Source organism: Oncorhynchus gorbuscha, linkage group LG03, assembly GCF_021184085.1.
Source record: "Oncorhynchus gorbuscha isolate QuinsamMale2020 ecotype Even-year linkage group LG03, OgorEven_v1.0, whole genome shotgun sequence".
Lineage (NCBI taxonomy): Eukaryota > Metazoa > Chordata > Actinopteri > Salmoniformes > Salmonidae > Oncorhynchus > Oncorhynchus gorbuscha.
In genome coordinates this window covers 60,725,055-60,743,704 of record NC_060175.1, presented here as the reverse complement: position 1 = coordinate 60,743,704, position 18,650 = coordinate 60,725,055, and the positions used below count along the sequence as shown (strand labels likewise).

General features: G+C 47.6%; 1 protein-coding gene across 2 annotated transcripts in view; it reads left to right on the top strand.

Annotated features, from left to right (window-relative positions):
* Positions 1–18,650, top strand: part of LOC124031657 (proline-rich transmembrane protein 3-like) — a 46,850-nt gene that overhangs the window by 13,605 nt on the left and 14,595 nt on the right. The gene's annotated exons all lie outside the window — the stretch shown is intronic.

Below are 18,650 nucleotides of genomic sequence, written 5' to 3'. Positions count from 1 at the left end.
TACCTAGGATAGGATAAGTAATCCCTCTCACCCCCCCCCTAAGTTTTAGATGCACTATTGTTAAGTGACTGTCCCACTGGATGTCATAAGGTGAATGCACCAATTTGTAAGTCGCTCTGGATAAGAGCGTCTGCTAAATGACTTAAATGTAAAATGTCTATAGCCTCTTCGTTGCAAAATTCCCTGATCTTCTGTGGTGGTTAATTTATTTACCCTCAAATGAGGAGAGATACACTTATCACACAAGTCAGAGTCATACTAAAACTACATCTTTATACACGTATTCATAAGGGATACAACACACACATAAAGTGAATTGATTGAGTGCTCTACAATAATGATGGCTGGTCGGCGAATCACTCTTAGGTGATTCGTTGAGAGCCCTGAGATAAAGGTGTAAAGGTATTTTCTAGCCAATATACACCCCTGTCACGCCCTGGTCTAAGTATTTTGTGTTTTTCTTCATGTATTGGGTCAGGCCAGGGTGTGGCATAGAGTTTTTGTATTGTGGTGTGTTTTGTCTGGGGGTTTTGGTGTGTATGTTAGTGGGATTGTAGCTTAGTAGGGTGTTCTAGGAAAGTCTATGGCTGTCTGACGTGGTTCTCAATCAGAGGCAGGTGTTTATCGTTGTCTCTGATTGGGAACCATATTTAGGCAGACATATTTTTTTGGTTGTATTGTGGGTGATTGTCCTGAGTGTCTTGATGTCCTGAGTGTCTTGATGTCCTGAGTGTCTTGATGTCCTGAGTGTCTTGATGTCCTGAGTGTCTTGATGTCCTGAGTGTCTTGATGTCCTGAGTGTCTTGATGTCCTGAGTGTCTTGATGTCCTGAGTGTCTTGATGTCCTGAGTGTCTTGATGTCCTGAGTGTCTTGATGTCCTGAGTGTCTTGATGTCCTTGTTAAAGGTTAGTAGACACATGTATAGGTGGTTTTCGTTTCGTTTATTGTTTTGTAGTGTTAGTGTTTTGTCGTGTTTTACGTTTGTTTATTAACCTGCTAGTCCTCTAGGGGCATTGTTTCATTTTTGGATAAAAAGATGTGCCCGTTTTAAGCGCAATATTTTGTCAACGAAAAGATGCTCGACTATGCTTGGAATTGATAGTTTTGGAAAGAAGACACTCTGATGTTTCCAGAACTGCAAAGATTTTCACTGAGTGCCGTTGAACAAAAGCTTCAGGCAAAACCAAGATGTTTGAGCTCCCAGGAAATGAACAGGATTTCTGAAGCTACGTTTTCCATGATCGCCTTATATGGCTGTGAATGCGACAGGAATGAACGGACACTTTCTATCGTTTCCCCAAGGTGTCTGCAGCATTGTGACGTATTTGTAGGCATATCATTGGAAGATTGACCATAAGAGACTACAATTGCCAAGTGTCCCGCACAGTGTCTGCATGGAAATTGGTGCGCAAAAGTCAGCTACCAGTATTTTTCCATCCGAATCAGAGAAGAATGCAGGCTTCCAGGAACGGCATTTCAATGAAGAGATATGACAAAACACCTTGAGGATTGATTCAAACAACGTTTTCCATGTTTCAGTCGATATTATGGAGTTAGTTCGGAAAAAAGTTTGACGTGTAGGTGACTAAATTTTCGGTTAGTTTCAGTAGCCAAATGCATAGTAACAAAACGGAACGTTGTGTCCTACACAAGAATCTTTCAGGAAAAACTGGACATCTGCTATGTAACTGAGTCTGTTATGCAGGTGAATGAGGACCCAAAAGCGACTTGGCGAAAACAGAGTCTTTAATCCAGTAAAGTAAATATTCAATACTCCTAGACAATTCGGAGCAGTAAATAAAGCATAAAGAACAATTCCACTCGTAATGACGAGAACAGACTGGAGACTCGATCATGTACTGCAGGTTGCCTCGGGAAGGCACTTGACCGTAGCAGACTCAGACACCTGCTCACCACGCAGCATCTGAGGGAAACACGACACGACAGGGAGATACAAAGACACAGCACGGTGAACACTATACAAGGATCCGACAGGGCAGAAACGGAAAACAAGGGGAGAAATAGGGACTCTAATCAGGGGAAAAGATAGGGAACAGGTGTGGGAAGACTAAATGATTGATTAGGGGAATAGGAACAGCTGGGAGCAGGAACGGAACGATAGAGAGAAGAGAGAGAGAGAGGGAGAGAGAAAAAGGGGAACGAACCTAAAAAGACCAGCAGGGGGAAAACGAACAGAAGGAAAAGCAAAATGACAAGACAATATAAGACAAAACATGACAGAGTCTCCTCATTGAAACATCTGAAGTTCTTCAAAGGTAAATGATTTTATTTGATCCCTTTGCTGGTTTTTGTGAATATGTTGCGTGCTAAATGCTAATGCTAAATGCTAAGCTAGCTATCACCACTCTTACACAAATTATTTATTTTCTCTGGTTCTAAAGCATATTTTGAAAATCTGAGACGACAGGATTGTTAAGAAAAGGATAAGCTTGAGAGCAGGCATATTTATTTCATTTCATTTGCGATTTTTAGAAATCGCTAACGTTGCGTTATGGTAATGAGCTTGAGGCTGTAGTAATGCGACCGCATGCGGGATGGGGCGGATTATGAGGTTAAAGATGAATCGCAATCGACACGCTGCAGTTTGGTCCGACTCTCCTTCACCATATGAAAACCGTGACAACCCCCTTCAGTCTACATGACAAACAACAGATATATGGAATGGGTCACAAGGTTAAGATTTGTATGAAAGATACTTATAATTCACAGCAGACAGTATCTGCTGTAAAACTATTTTCATGGTGTAAAAACCAGGGTCTGGCCCTGGTGTCATCTCTCCCTGGTACCATATAGAACAGAAACATTAACTCATGCTCTGGAATGCAGTCTCTTTAGGTTTTATCACCCAAAAGACATCGTGAATCTCCTGTCAGTGTTAAATCTCCCAGAGGCCAATCCTCAGTAGAACACACCCAGATGAGTGTTCTAGCAACCCATTATTCTCTTGCATAAAACAACCATTTGATGCAATAACAGTATTATAACAATCTTGTAATTGCTCTTACACTTCTCAAAAATATAAGTTTGTCTAGCTGTGTCCAGTCCAGGTGGTGCTTGTACAGGCAGACCATCTATGACAGGAAGGATGTCAGCGTTGCACAGCAGCTGAAACTTGGTCTTGACTGAGTCTGAACACTCTTTGGCGACAACAACACCAGGCTCCAGAGCATCGAAGCTGTAAAACAGGAAATAACAAAAAAACATAGAGAAGACATTACAACCTTGTATAACATCAATTCACCTCCCAAGGTTAGATAATAATAATAACCTCATACAATGCAATAAAAATGATATTCACCTGAAGTGCTGGTACTGCTAGATCTATGGCAGCGGCCTAATGTACAGAGTCAGGTGTTGTTGCCAACCATAGCTTTCAACCAGCACCGTGCCATCCTCCAGTCCAACCAGCTGTGGGATGTTGACCCGTCTCAGTGCTGTGCTTCACAACACCAGCAATCTCAGACAAAGTCAAAGTGGTCACTCTGGTCTTTCTGAAGTGCTGCTTGATGAGGCCGAAGCACCAGTCGGAGGCAAGCTTGTGATCAGGAACTGAAGGTCCAGACTGTGGTGGAGCTTGTGCTTGGTCCGCCAGGCACAATACCAGAGCACAAACTTGTTCTTGTTTTGGCCACTGCAGTTATCACAATTCAGGTCCACATGTGTTTCCCCAACTCCGTAGTTGGTGAAGAAATGGCGCATGTAGTTGATGTCTGGGCGGCTGCCTTTGCTGGATGACATGCCTTCATCAATCAAGTAGTTGACTTGACTCACAGCAGACACAGCAGACACCAAACAAGCCACACTAGTGAGGATTTAAAAAGGACATGGGACCTGGCTGTATAGGGTCAGAAGGACAGTCCACCTGGAAACAACAAAAGAACATAAAGATAAATAAAATGTATTGTCTCACCCCTGTCAGTCTCTTTACACAGCTCGGTGAAAGGTATTTGCCTACTTCCCGATTATATATTGTGTGTATCTCTCCATCTCTGTCCTTAATTATTACTATTACACTCAACGGAACGACTTGATTAGTGTAGTGTCAACAACGCAGCCACTGCCAGCTAGCCTACTTCAGCAGTAATGTATCATTTTAATCATTTTAGTCAATAAGATTCTTGCTACGTAAGCTTAACTTTCTGAACATTGGAGACGTGTAGTCCACTTGTCATTCCAATCTCCTTTGCATTAGCGTAGCCTCTTCTGTAGCCTGTCAACTATGTGTCTGTCTATCCCTGTTCTCTCCTCTCTGCACAGACCATACAAACGCTCCACACTGCGTGGCCGCGGCCACCCTAATCTGGTGGTCCCAGCGCGCACGACCCACGTGGAGTTCCAGGTCTCCGGTAGCCTCTGGAACTGCCGATCTGCGGCCAACAAGGCAGAGTTCATCTCAGCCTATGCCTCCCTCCAGTCCCTCGACTTCTTGGCACTGACGGAAACATGGATCACCACAGATAACACTGCTACTCCTTCTGCTCTCTCTTCGTCCGCCCACGTGTTCTCGCACACCCCGAGAGCTTCTGGTCAGCGGGATCCTCATCTCTCCCAAGTGGTCATTCTCTCTTTCTCCCCTTACCCATCTGTCTATCGCCTCCTTTGAATTCCATGCTGTCACAGTTACCAGCCCTTTCAAGCTTAACATCCTTATCATTTATCTCCCTCCAGGTTCCCTCGGAGAGTTCATCAATGAGCTTGATTCCTTGATAAGCTCCTTTCCTTAGGACCTCTCACAGTTCTGGGCGACTTTAACCTCCCCACGTCTACCTTTGACTCATTCCTCTCTGCCTCCTTCTTTCCACTCCTCTCCTCTTTTGACCTCACCCTCTCACCTCCCCCCCTACTCACAAGGCAGGCAATACGCTCGACCTCATCTTTACTAGATGCTGTTCTTCCACTAACCTCATTGCAACTCCCCTCCAAGTCTCCGACCACTACCTTGTATCATTTTCCCTCTCGCTCTCATCCAACACTTCCCACACTGCCCCTACTCGGATGGTATCGTGCCGTCCCAACCTCCGCTCTCTCTCCCGCTACTCTCTCCTCTTCCATCCTATTATCTCTTCCCTCTGCTCAAACCTTCTCCAACCTATCTCCTGATTCTGCCTCCTCTCCTCCCTCTCTGCATCCTTTGACTCTCTATGTCCCCTATCCTCCAGGCCGGCTCGGTCCTCCCCTCCCGCTCCGTGGCTCGATGACTCATTGCGAGCTCACAGAACAGGGCTCCGGGCAGCCGAGCGGAAATGGAGGAAAACTCGCCCTCCCTGCGGACCTGGCATCCTTTCACTCCCTCCTCTCTACATTTTCCTCCTCTGTCTCTGCTGCTAAAGCCACTTTCTACCACGCTAAATTCCAAGCATCTGCCTCTAACCCTAGGAAGCTCTTTGCCACCTTCTCCTCCCTCCTGAATCCTCCTCCCCCCCCCTCCTCCCTCTCTGCAGATGACTTCGTCAACCATTTTGAAAAGAAGGTCGACGACATCCGATCCTCGTTTGCTAAGTCAAACGACACCGCTGGTTCTGCTCACACTGCCTTATCCTGTGCTCTGACCTCTTTCTCCCCCTCTCTCTCCAGATGAAATCTCGCGTCTTGTGACGGCCGGCCGCCCAACAACCTGCCCGCTTGACCCTATCCCCTCTCTTCTCCAGACCATTTCCGGAGACCTTCTCCCTTACCTCACCTCGCTCATCAACTCATCCCTGACCGCTGGCTACATCCCTTCCGTCTTCAAGAGAGCGAGAGTTGCACCCCTTCTGAAAAAACCTACACTCGATCCCTCTGATGTCAACAACTACAGACCAGTATCCCTTTCTTTTCTCTCCAAAACTCTTGAACGTGCCGTCCTTGGCCAGCTCTCCCGCTATCTCTCTCAGAATGACCTTCTTGATCCAAATCAGTCAGGTTTCAAGACTAGTCATTCAACTGAGACTGCTCTTCTCTGTATCACGGAGGCGCTCCACACTGCTAAAGCTAACTCTCTCTCCTCTGCTCTCATCCTTCTAGACCTATCGGCTGCCTTTGATACTGTGAACCATCAGATCATCCTCTCCACCCTCTCCGAGTTGGGCATCTCCGGCGCTGCCCACGCTTGGATTGCGTCCTACCTGACAGGTCGCTCCTACCAGGTGGCGTGGCGAGAATCTGTCTCCTCACCACGCGCTCTCACCACTGGTGTCCCCCAGGGCTCTGTTCTAGGCCCTCTCCTATTCTCGCTATACGCCAAGTCACTTGGCTCTGTCATAACCTCACATGGTCTCTCCTATCATTGCTACGCAGACGACACACAATTAATCTTCTCCTTTCCCCCTTCTGATGACCAGGTGGCGAATCGCATCTCTGCATGTCTGGCAGACATATCAGTGTGGATGACGGATCACCACCTCAAGCTGAACCTCGGCAAGACGGAGCTGCTCTTCCTCCCGGGGAAGGACTGCCCGTTCCATGATCTCGCCATCACGGTTGACAACTCCATTGTGTCCTCCTCCCAGAGCGCTAAGAACCTTGGCGTGATCCTGGACAACACCCTGTCGTTCTCAACTAACATCAAGGCGGTGGACCGTTCCTGTTGGTTCATGCTCTACAACATCCGCAGAGTACAACCCTGCCTCACACAGGAAGCGGCGCAGGTCCTAATCCAGGCACTTGTCATCTCCCGTCTGGACTACTGCAACTCGCTGTTGGCTGGGCTCCCTGCCTGTGCCATTAAACCCCTACAACTCATCCAGAACGCCGCAGCCCGTCTGGTGTTCAACCTTCCCAAGTTCTCTCACGTCACCCCGATCCTCCGCTCTCTCCACTGGCTTCCAGTTGAAGCTCGCATCCGCTACAAGACCATGGTGCTTGCCTACGGAGCTGTGAGGGGAACGGCACCTCAGTACCTCCAGGCTCTGATCAGGCCCTACACCCAAACAAGGGCACTGCGTTCATCCACCTCTGGCCTGCTCGCCTCCCTACCACTGAGGAAGTACAGTTCCCGCTCAGCCCAGTCAAAACTGTTCGCTGCTCTGGCCCCCCAATGGTGGAACAAACTCCCTCACGACGCCAGGACAGCGGAGTCAATCACCACCTTCCGGAGACACCTGAAACCCCACCTCTTTAAGGAATACCTAGGATTGGATAAAGTAATCCTTCTCACCCCCCTTAAAAGATTTAGATGCACTATTGTAAAGTGGCTGTTCCACTGGATGTCATAAGGTGAATGCACCAATTTGTAAGTCGCTCTGGATAAGAGCGTCTGCTAAATGACTTAAATGTAAATGTAAATGTTAATCAGTATAAAGGAGGAAATCAAAGCTGTAATGCATCCTGATGTCTTGCTTGCTGGTTCAGTAGGGGCCCCCAGAGACAACTGCAGGTCTTGACAGGTGGTCTTGCAGTCAGCAACCATCTTCTGGTAGACAGACCGCTCACTCTGAACAAGTGCTTGCTTGGGCCAGCTCTCTTTTTTTGATTGGAGACATTAGACCATTCTTCTTGTATGACTGGTGGAGGAGAGTCCGGCGTGTTGTAGCTAGACTCTTACCCGTATATATGGATGAACCCTTCACCACAGACTACCACCCCTTTCATTAAATAAAACATCCTGTCATTTCCATTTAGTTTGTACAGCTTGCATGTCCCGTTATGTCAAGTCACTCAGGTTCACATGGTCTGATTCATTTTCAGAGTCAGAGAAGCCAGCATGGTACGATCTCCTCCTGAATGTAGTCCATTACTACCTTTTCGCACTGATCTTTGTTGATAGCGCCTGATAAATTCAGGGCAGCAATGTTATGGAGAGCAGTAGCAACACATTTGCAGTTCTCCATGTCTAACGTTGTTTCTAAAGATACAAACTGCAGCTAATCTTAAAGACGGAAGACTGCAGACCAATCCAAAACTCATCTCTCGGCATGTCCAGCCCATTCATTATCTCAGCCAATCATGGCTAGCGGGAAGGTTCCTGTCTTTCTGTGGCTAAACCAACTAGTCTATTAATTTAACAACTTTATTCATATTTACAGATGGCATACTAGTTTGTTATTAAGGCACATGAAAGTTCAAGAAGGCATCTCTGCCAAAAAATGCATTTTGATAAAAAATGTAAATAAACGTTCAAATGCCTCTCCTGTTAAGTCGTGACTCGTGACATACGTCTGGTTTCCTGAAATTAGTTACAATTTTCTGTTACTTCCTTTCACACCGCCTGATATAGAGGTCCTGGATGGCAAGGAGCTCGGCCCTATTGATGTACTGGGATGTCCGCACCTCCCTCACCACCTGGGGTCAGCCTGTCAGGAAGTCCAGGATCCAGTTGCAGAGGGATGTGTTCAGTCCTAGGGTCCCAAGTATGGCGGCAAGGTTGGAGGGAACTATGTTGTTGAACGCTGTGCTGCAGTTAATGCACAGCATTCTCACAAAGGTATTACTCTTATCTTGGTGGATGAGAGCAGTGTGGAGTGCTATTGAGATTGCATCGTCAATGTATCTGTGGGGCGGTAGGAAAACTGGAGTGGGTCTAGGGTGTTTGGGATGATGAAGTTGATGTGTGCCACAACCAGCCTTTCAAAGCACTTCATGATTACAGATGTGAGTGCTACATCGGTAGTCATTGTGGCAGGTAGCCTTAGAGTTCTTGGGAACAGGAATGATAGTGGTCAGCTTGAGACGTGGGGATTACAGACTGGGACAAGGAGACATTGAAAATGACTGTGAATATGCCTGCCAGCGCCCTGGTTAAAAAGCATAACTCACGTCGGCCTCTGAGAGCAAAATCACCCAGTCCCCTGGGTCAGCGGGGGCCCTCGTAAATGACTCTGTGTTGTTTTTTCCCAAAGAGTAATAAAATGCATTGAGTTCATCTGTTAGAGAGGCATCATTGGGAAGATCACGTCTGGGTCTTCCTATGTAAGCCGTAATGGACTGTGGCCCCTGCCACGTGTCGGGCGTTGGAGCCTGTGTAATAGGATTGCACCTTGTTCTTATATTGTCCTTTTGCTCTGTTGATTTAAAAAAAAACTGATATAGGGTTATTACCATCAGCCTACCACCCTGCATCCCACTGCTGACTTGCATCTGAAAATAAGCAGGGTTGGTCCCTGGATGGGAGACCAGATGCTGCTGGAAGTGGTGTTGGAGGGCCAGTAGGAGGCACCCTTTTCACTCTTTCCCCCCAGGGCAGTGATTGGGAACATTATTATAACTCTATGTAGGGTGTCGTCTTTCGTATGTACGTTAACCTCTAGCGTCGAGCAATCCCGTATCCGGGAGCGTAATTATAGCCTCAAGCGCATTACCATAACATTGCGTTAACTATTCATGAAAATTGCAAATGAAATGAAAGAAATATATTCACTCACAAGCTTCGCCTTTTGCTAACAACACTGTCATCTCAGATTTTCAAAATATGCTTTTCAACCATAGCTACACAAGCATTTGTGTAAGAGTATTGATAGCTAGCATAGCATTAAGCCTAGCATTCAGCAGGCAACATTTTCACAAAAACAAGAAAAGCATTCAAATAAAATTTACCTTTGAGGAACTTTGGATGTTTTCAATGAGGAGACTCTCAGTTAGATAGCAAATGTTCAGTTTTTCCAAAAAGATGACTTGTGTAGGAGAAATTGCTCCGTTTTGTTCATCTCGTTTGGCTAAGAAAAAAGTCTGAAAATGCAGTCTCTACAACACCAAACTTTTTTCCAAATTAACTCCATAATATCGACAGAAACATGGCAAACGTTGTTTAGAATCAATCCTCAAGGTGTTTTGCACATGTCTATTCGATGATAAATCATTCGTGGCAGCTGTTTCTCCTCGACGCAAACGAAAAATACACGCAGCTGGAGATTACGCAATAATTGCAACTGAGGACACCAAGCGGCCACCTGGTAGATGTAGTCTCTTAAGGTCAATCTTCCAATGATTTGCCTACAAATACATCACAATGCTGTCGACACCTTGGGGAAACGATAGAAAGTCTAAGCTCATTCGGGACCCATACACAGCCATATAAGGAGACATTGGAACACAGCACATTCAAAATCTGGGGCACTTCCTGTATGAAATTTCATCTTGGTTGTGCCTGTAGCATTAGTTCTTTGGCACTCACAGACAATATCTTTGCAGTTTTGGAAACGTCAGAGTTTTCTTTCCTAAGCTGTTAATTATATGCAAAGTCAAGCATCTTTTCATGACAAAATATCTTGTTTAAAACGGGAACGTTTTTTTATCCATAAATTAAAAGAGCGCCCCCTATATCCAAGAAGTTAAACGTGTGTCCTGGCTCTTGCTGTAAAGGAGAATGTGTTCTCAGTCAACTGACCTGGTAAAATAAGGGTTAAATAAGTATGAATATTGCTTATCTCCTTTTCATTCTTTATGCGGTGTGCACTGCACGGGAACAATATCTGGTTGTTTGACCCTTATTTTACCAGGTGACTTTGGACACCTTCTCATTTACAGCAACCACCTGAGGAATAACCAGGGAGAGGAGGGGGTGAATGAGACAATTGTGGTCTGAGGCTCTGTATGGAGGGTGTGACGCAATTGCGGAGCCTCCAGAGGCATGCAGAGACCAAATCGAGCTCTGTCCGCATCGCCATGCGCCTCCCAAATTTTGTAACAATGTGAAGGGCTCTATATACTGTAGCTCCGCATTGACATGATTGGTTGATTGTAGGTGGGGGCGGTACATCCTGTATAAACACAAACTCGCTTCCTTGACAACAGCTCTGCACTGCTCTGCAAAGCGCAAGAAGTATGAATACCCTGACTTCTGCTGAGTCCATATCCCCGTAAATGCTGCATGGCCAATGCAGACGTCAGATTGACCATGCACCCAGATGCACACTGCACTTCTCTTTCCAGAATGCGCTCTCTCCCGCCAATTTGTGCTCATAACTCCATTGTGTGAATTGTTTGCATTTGATTATTAGTGTATATCAATTCCCCATTACATATATCAGATGTACATTTACCGTTAATTCCTATAATTTCTAATCCACAATGTTTGTTACTTTGGTTGCAGTAATTTATTTTAATAATTTATTATAATATTTTATTATTCCAGACTTCCTGTTGTCATTGTTGGAGTGGACACGTTGATTGCAGAGCGCACAACCTATGCCACACTTGTGAGAAACAAGTTTTGGTTTATTTAATTCCATTTACAAGTTTTGTCAATTTAGTCTTTTGTTTAGAGTGCTCCTGTCAATGTTGAGTAAGGTCACGCACACATAGAAGTAGGCCGATAGGCTATGTGGCCTGCACGCAAATGTAGGCAAGTAAATGTGCCCGTTTGGGGATCAGATGGTATTTCTGATTGGCTTAACCTCTTGCTCCTACCTGACACGCAGGCGTCCCATCTAGACATCTGGAAATGCAAATGCGCTACGCTAAATGCTAATAGTACTAGTTAAAACTCAAACGTTCATTAAAATATACATGCAGGGTATTGAATTAAAGCTACACTCGTTGTGAATACAGGCAACAATTCAGATTTTTAAAATGGTTTTCGGCGAAAGCATGAGAAGCTATTATCTGATAGCATGTAACACCCCAAAAGACCCGCAGGGGACATTTACATTTACATTTAAGTCATTTAGCAGACGCTCTTATCCAGAGCGACTTACAAATTGGTGCATTCACCTTATGACATCCAGTGGAACAGTCACTTTACAATAGTGCATCTAAATCTTAAAGGGGGGGGTGAGAGGGATTACTTATCCTATCCTAGGATAAGTACGTAAACAAAATAATAAGCAATAGTCGTCGCTACACAAAGCGCACAAATAAAATATAAAACATTCATTACCTTTGACCATTTTCTTTGTTGGCACTCCTAGATGTCCCATAATCACTATTGGGTCTTTTTTTCGATTAAATCTGTCCATATATAGCCTAGATATCGATCTATGAAGACTGTGTGATAAACGGAAAAAAATTGCGTCTTATAACGTAACTTCATTTTTTTAAATTAAAAAAGTAGACGATAAACTTTCACAAAACACTTTGAAATACTTTTGTAATGAAACTTTAGGTATTAGTAAACGTTAATAAGCAATCAAATTGATCACGAGGTGAAGTATATTATTTAGCTGTCCGTCTGGAAATAATGTCCGGGTAAATCTCAACCAAAATATCCGGTCGGAGACTTGAACAAATGGCTTGTCTCTTCTTTGTTTGACTAAGAAACAAAGCCTAGGCAAATGACAAGACTGTTGACATCGTGTGAAAGCTGTAGGTATTGCAACCTCAGCCCCATTTGTTGTGGTTCGCCTTTATCAATGGGTTGAAGTGGCGGATGGATATATTTTTCCATTTACTATATTCCTGGCATGAGCAGCAGGGCGCTGAAATGTTGCACGATTTTTAACAGAATGTTCGAAAAAGTAGGGGGTAGGAGTAACAGGTTAATGCACCACCAATAATGACCTGTGGAGCTTCTCAAAGTAATTGTCGCGATCGTCGTATGGAGTAGACCAAAGCGTAGCGTGGTGTGAATCCATTCTTTTATTGAATGACGAAAAAACACGAAGAACACTTAAACAAAAACACGAACGTGGCGCTATGACAACGAGTGCAGACACGGGCAACTACACATAACCCACGAACTACAATACAACACAGGCTACCTAAATATGGTTCCTAATCAGAGATCACGACAAACACCTGCCACTGATTGAGAACCATATCAGGCCAAAACACATAGAAATAGACAAACTAGACATACAACAGAATGCCCACTCCTATCACACCCTGACCAAAAAAAACATAGAAACAAACAACGCAAGCCGTCTGCCAGCTAGGACCTGCCAGAGCCGCCAGTCAGCCAGGACCTGCCAGAGCCGCCAGTCAGCCAGGAGCTGCCAGAGCCGTCAATCAGTCCGGAGCTGCCCCTCAGTACCACCCCGCACGCAAAACTTAAACCTATAGAGGAGGGTCTGGGTGGGCATCTGGTGGTAGCTCTGGCGCTGGACATGGACCCCACTCTACCATAGTCATTGCCCTCTTCACGGGCCTCTTTGAAGTGACGACCCTCAGCTCCGACCTTGGGCCTAAGACCCTAATTAAAGGCCCCACTGGACTAAGGAGCGCCTCCGGACTGACTGGCCGCTCCGGACTGACGGGCCGCTCCGGACTGACGGGCCGCTCCGGACTGACGGGCCGCTCCGGACTGAGGGGCCGCTCCGGACTGAGGGGCCGCTCCGGACTAACGGGCCGCTCTGGACTGAGGGGCAGCTCCGGACTGATTGATGGCTCTGGCAGCTCCTGGCTGACTGGCGGCTCTGGCAGGTCCTGGCTGACAGACGGCTCAGGACAGACGGGAGACTCTAGCAGCTCAGGACAGACGGGAGCACCTGTAGGGATGAGACGGAGAGACAGCCTGGTGCGGGAGGCTGCCACCGCAGGGCTGGTGTATGGAGGTGGCACTGGATAGACCGGACCGTGCCGGCGCATTGGAGCTCTTGAGCACCGAGCCTGCCCAACCTTACTTGGTTGAATGCTCCCGTTAGCCAGGCAAGTGCGGCGAGGTGGAATAGCCCGCACTGGGCTGTGCTGGCAAACCGGGGACACCATGCGTAAGGCTGGTGCCATGTACCCTGGCCCAAGGAGACGCAATGGAGACCAGATGCGTAAATCCGGCTTCATGGCACCTGGCTCGATGCCCACTCTAGCCCAGCCGATACGAGGAGCTGGAATGTACTGCACCGGGCTATGCACACACTGGGGAGTCTGTGCGCTCCACCACATAACATGGTGCCTGCCCGGTCCCTCTCTCTCTCCGGTAAGCACGGGAAGTTGGCGCAGGTCTCCTACCTGGCTTCACCACACTCCCCGTGTTGCTCCCCCCAATACATTTTTACATTTACATTTAAGTCATTTAGCAGACGCTCTTATCCAGAGCGACTTACAAATTGGTGCATTCACCTTATGACATCCAGTGGAACAGTCACTTTACAATAGTGCATCTAAATCTTAAAGGGGGGGGGGGTGAGAGGGATTACTTATCCTATCCTAGGTATTCCTTAAAGAGGTGGGATTTCAGGTGTCTCCGGAAGGTGGTGATTGACTCCGCTGTCCTGGCGTCGTGAGGGAGTTTGTTCCACCATTGGGGGGCCAGAGCAGCGAACAGTTTTGACTGGGCTGAGCGGGAGCTGTACTTCCTCAGTGGTAGGGAGGCGAGCAGGCCAGAGGTGGATGAACGCAGTGCCCTTGTTTGGGTGTACGGCCTGATCAGAGCCTGGAGGTACTGAGGTGCCGTTCCCCTCACAGCTCCGTAGGCAAGCACCATGGTCTTGTAGCGGATGCGAGCTTCAACTGGAAGCCAGTGGAGAGAACGGAGGAGCGGGGTGACGTGAGAGAACTTGGGAAGGTTGAACACCAGACGGGCTGCGGCGTTCTGGATGAGTTGAAGGGGTTTAATGGCACAGGCAGGGAGCCCAGCCAACAGCGAGTTGCAGTAATCCAGACGGGAGATGACAAGTGCCTGGATTAGGACCTGCGCCGCTTCCTGTGTGAGGCAGGGTCGTACTCTGCGGATGTTGTAGAGCATGAACCTACAGGAACGGGCCACCGCCTTGATGTTGGTTGAGAACGACAGGGTGTTGTCCAGGATCACGCCAAGGTTCTTAGCGCTCTGGGAGGAGGACACAATGGAGTTGTCAACCGTGATGGCGAGATCATGGAACGGGCAGTCCTTCCCCGGGAGGAAGAGCAGCTCCGTCTTGCCGAGGTTCAGCTTGAGGTGGTGATCCGTCATCCACACTGATATGTCTGCCAGACATGCAGAGATGCGATTCGCCACCTGGTCATCAGAAGGGGGAAAGGAGAAGATTAGTTGTGTGTCGTCTGCATAGCAATGATAGGAGAGACCATGTGAGGTTATGACAGAGCCAAGTGACTTGGTGTATAGCGAGAATAGGAGAGGGCCTAGAACAGAGCCCTGGGGGACACCAGTGGTGAGAGTGCGTGGTGAGGAGACAGATTCTCGCCACGCCACCTGGTAGGAGCGACCTGTCAGGTAGGACGCAATCCAAGCGTGGGCCGCGCCGGAGATGCCCAACTCGGAGAGGGTGGAGAGGAGGATCTGATGGTTCACAGTATCGAAGGCAGCCGATAGATCTAGAAGGATGAGCAGAGGAGAGAGAGTTAGCTTTAGCAGTGCAGAGCGCCTCCGTGATACAGAGGAGAGCAGTCTCAGTTGAATGACTAGTCTTGAAACCTGACTGATTTGGATCAAGAAGGTCATTCAGAGAGAGATCGCGGGAGAGCTGGCCAAGGACGGCACGTTCAAGAGTTTTGGAGAGAAAAGAAAGAAGGGATACTGGTCTGTAATTGTTGACATCGGAGGGATCGAGTGTAGGTTTTTTCAGAAGGGGTGCAACTCTCGCTCTCTTGAAGACGGAAGGGACGTAGCCAGTGGTCAGGGATGAGTTGATGAGCGAGGTGAGGTAAGGGAGGTCTCCGGAAATGGTCTGGAGAAGAGAGGAGGGGATAGGGTCAAGCGGGCAGGTTGTTGGGCGGCCGGCCGTCACAAGACGCGAGATTTCATCTGGAGAGAGAGGGGAGAAAGAGGTCAGAGCACAGGGTAGGGCAGTGTGAGCAGAACCAGCGGTGTCGTTTGACTTAGCAAACGAGGATCGGATGTCGTCAACCTTCTTTTCAAAATGGTTGACGAAGTCATCTGCAGAGAGGGAGGAGGGGGAGGGGAGGAGGATTCAGGAGGGAGGAGAAGGTGGCAAAGAGCTTCCTAGGGTTAGAGGCAGATGCTTGGAATTTAGCGTGGTAGAAAGTGGCTTTAGCAGCAGAGACAGAGGAGGAAAATGTAGAGAGGAGGGAGTGAAAGGATGCCAGGTCCGCAGGGAGGCGAGTTTTCCTCCATTTCCGCTCGGCTGCCCGGAGCCCTGTTCTATGAGCTCGCAATGAGTCATCGAGCCACGGAGCGGGAGGGGAGGACCGAGCCGGCCTGGAGGATAGGGGACATAGAGAGTCAAAGGATGCAGAGAGGGAGGAGAGGAGGGTTGAGGAGGCAGAATCAGGAGATAGGTTGGAGAAGGTTTGAGTGGAGGGAAGAGATGATAGGATGGAAGAGGAGAGAGTAGCGGGGGAGAGAGAGCGAAGGTTGGGACGGCGCGATACCATCCGAGTAGGGGCAGTGTGGGAGGTGTTGGATGAGAGCGAGAGGGAAAAGGATACAAGGTAGTGGTCGGAGACTTGGAGGGGAGTTGCAATGAGGTTAGTGGAAGAACAGCATCTAGTAAAGATGAGGTTGAGCGTATTGCCTCCCTTGTGAGTAGGGGGTGAAGGTGAGAGGGTGAGGTCAAAAGAGGAGAGGAGTGGAAAGAAGGAGGCAGAGAGGAATGAGTCAAAGGTAGACGTGGGGGGAGGTTAAAGTCGCCCAGAACTGTGAGAGGTGAGCCGTCCTCAGGAAAGGAGCTTATCAAGGCATCAAGCTCATTGATGAACTCTCCGAGGGGACCTGGAGGGCCATAAATGATAAGGATGTTAAGCTTGAAAGGGCTGGTAACTGTGACAGCATGGAATTCAAAGGAGGCGATAGACAGATGGGTAAGGGGAGAAAGAGAGAATGACCACTTGGGATAGATGAGGATCCCGGTGCCACCACCCCGCTGACCAGAAGCTCTCGGGGTGTGCGAGAACACGTGGGCGGACGAAGAGAGAGCAGTAGGAGTAGCAGTGTTGTCTGTGGTGATCCATGTTTCCGTCAGTGCCAAGAAGTCGAGGGACTGGAGGGAGGCATAGGCTGAGATGAAGTCTGCCTTGTTGACCGCAGATTGGCAGTTCCAGAGGCTACCGGAGACCTGGAACTCCACGTGGGTCGTGCGCGCTGGGACCACCAGATTAGGGTGGCCGCGGCCACGCGGTGTGGAGCGTTTGTATGGTCTGTGAATTGTGCTCCAATGCAGCGCAGCGACTGAAAGCCCTACTCCCAGTACACACCAGTCATCTGGTGCCCTGCCTGCCTGTGGCAACACAGAAGAACCTGACGTTCTCCGTGTCCTTCAGTCAGACTTTCAAGTCTCCATAGATTCCCTGTGCCCCAGACGAGGCTACTTTTCCCTGCGCGCAACAGTCGGCTCCTGTCCTGGAGACAGGAGTCGACTTGGGGCTGCCTCTCAGGCTTCCAGCCACGCTGCCGTGCTGCCTCCTCATACCGGCGCCTCTCTGCTTTTGCTGCCTCCAGCTCTGCTTTGGGGCGGTGATATTCCCCTGGCTGTGCCCAGGGTCCTTCGCCGTCCAGAATCTCCTCCCAAATCCATGAGTCCTGCGTTCTTTGCCGCTGCTGCTGCTGGCCGTTACCACGCTGCTTGGTCCATTGTTTTGGGTTATTCTGTCCGCGGACAGACGCCCACCCAGACCCTCCCCTATAGGTTCAGGTTTTGCGGCCGGCGTCCGCACCTTGGGGTGGGTACTGTCACGTTCTGACCATAGTTCTGTTATTTTATTCTTTGTTTTAGTATGGTCAGGGCATGACTGGGGTGGGCAGTCTATGTTTGTCTTTCTATGTTGGTTTTTGTGTTCAGCCTAGTATGGTCCTCAATCAGAGGCAGGTGTCGTTAGTGTTCTCTGATTGAGAATCATACTTAGGTAGCCTGGGTTTCACTGTTGGTGTGGGTGTTTGTTTCCGTGTGAGTTTTTGTCGTCACACGATACTGTTTCGGTTTTCATCACATTGTTTTGTATTTCAGTGGTCAGTTCATTTTTAATAAATCGTCATGAACACTCACCACTCTGCATTTTGGTTCGATCCTTACTCCTCTTCAGACGAAGAGGAAATCTGCCATTACAGTAATGTTTTCTTCACAGCAAACAGCAAGCAAATTAAGTCTGTTTTTACATCCATTGAGAATGACAATAGTTCCTCAATGTATTTCAAAAATCTTTCTCTCTCCCTTTCAATAACCACTCAGCGTGAAAGGGAAAAATGTAATGCTCTGATCCAGTGGGAAACGTCATAAAATAGGCCTACCTTATCAGTGCTTGACTTGGACGGAAATAGGTCCCGGTACTTGTTTTGGGTACTGGTGCTGTTTATATTTAGGTGTAGGAACTCCACAATACTTTTGAAATAATATTCTATAAGAGGAACAGGAGCTCAAGCAGGAGAAAATTTGAGGTGCCGGTACTCGGCTCTGGTGAGCTCCTGCCCAAGTCAAGCACTGCTTCTTATCCCTTGCGCAAATTGCCTACAGCGGTGTCTGTCCCGAGCTCACTGGTGCAGGAAACTCTGACAGCCCAGATTTTTTTTTTACAATGTAGCAAGTTCACTAGTGCAAGCTTCAGGCTGGACCCAACTTAATAGTTGATACAATGTTTCAAGTTTGTTGCAGACAGGCCATGTGTAGCCAATGGGATTCATAGGATATTTATTTTTATCAGGATATTTTCTACCTGCAAGCTGCTATTTTTATTTGTTGGCTTTATGTATGGCTATTTTTACATAGTTGGCAAATGGCAATAGATGTTACTTTTTAGGTTTGTCATTTTCACTTAGATTTGGATAGAATTTCGATTGACCACATGACAATGATTTTGAAATATGAAGATGTTATTATAAATTAAATGAAACTGTTTCACGAAAATGTGCATATGAAAACCATAACTGGCACGCAGATCAGTAGAAATG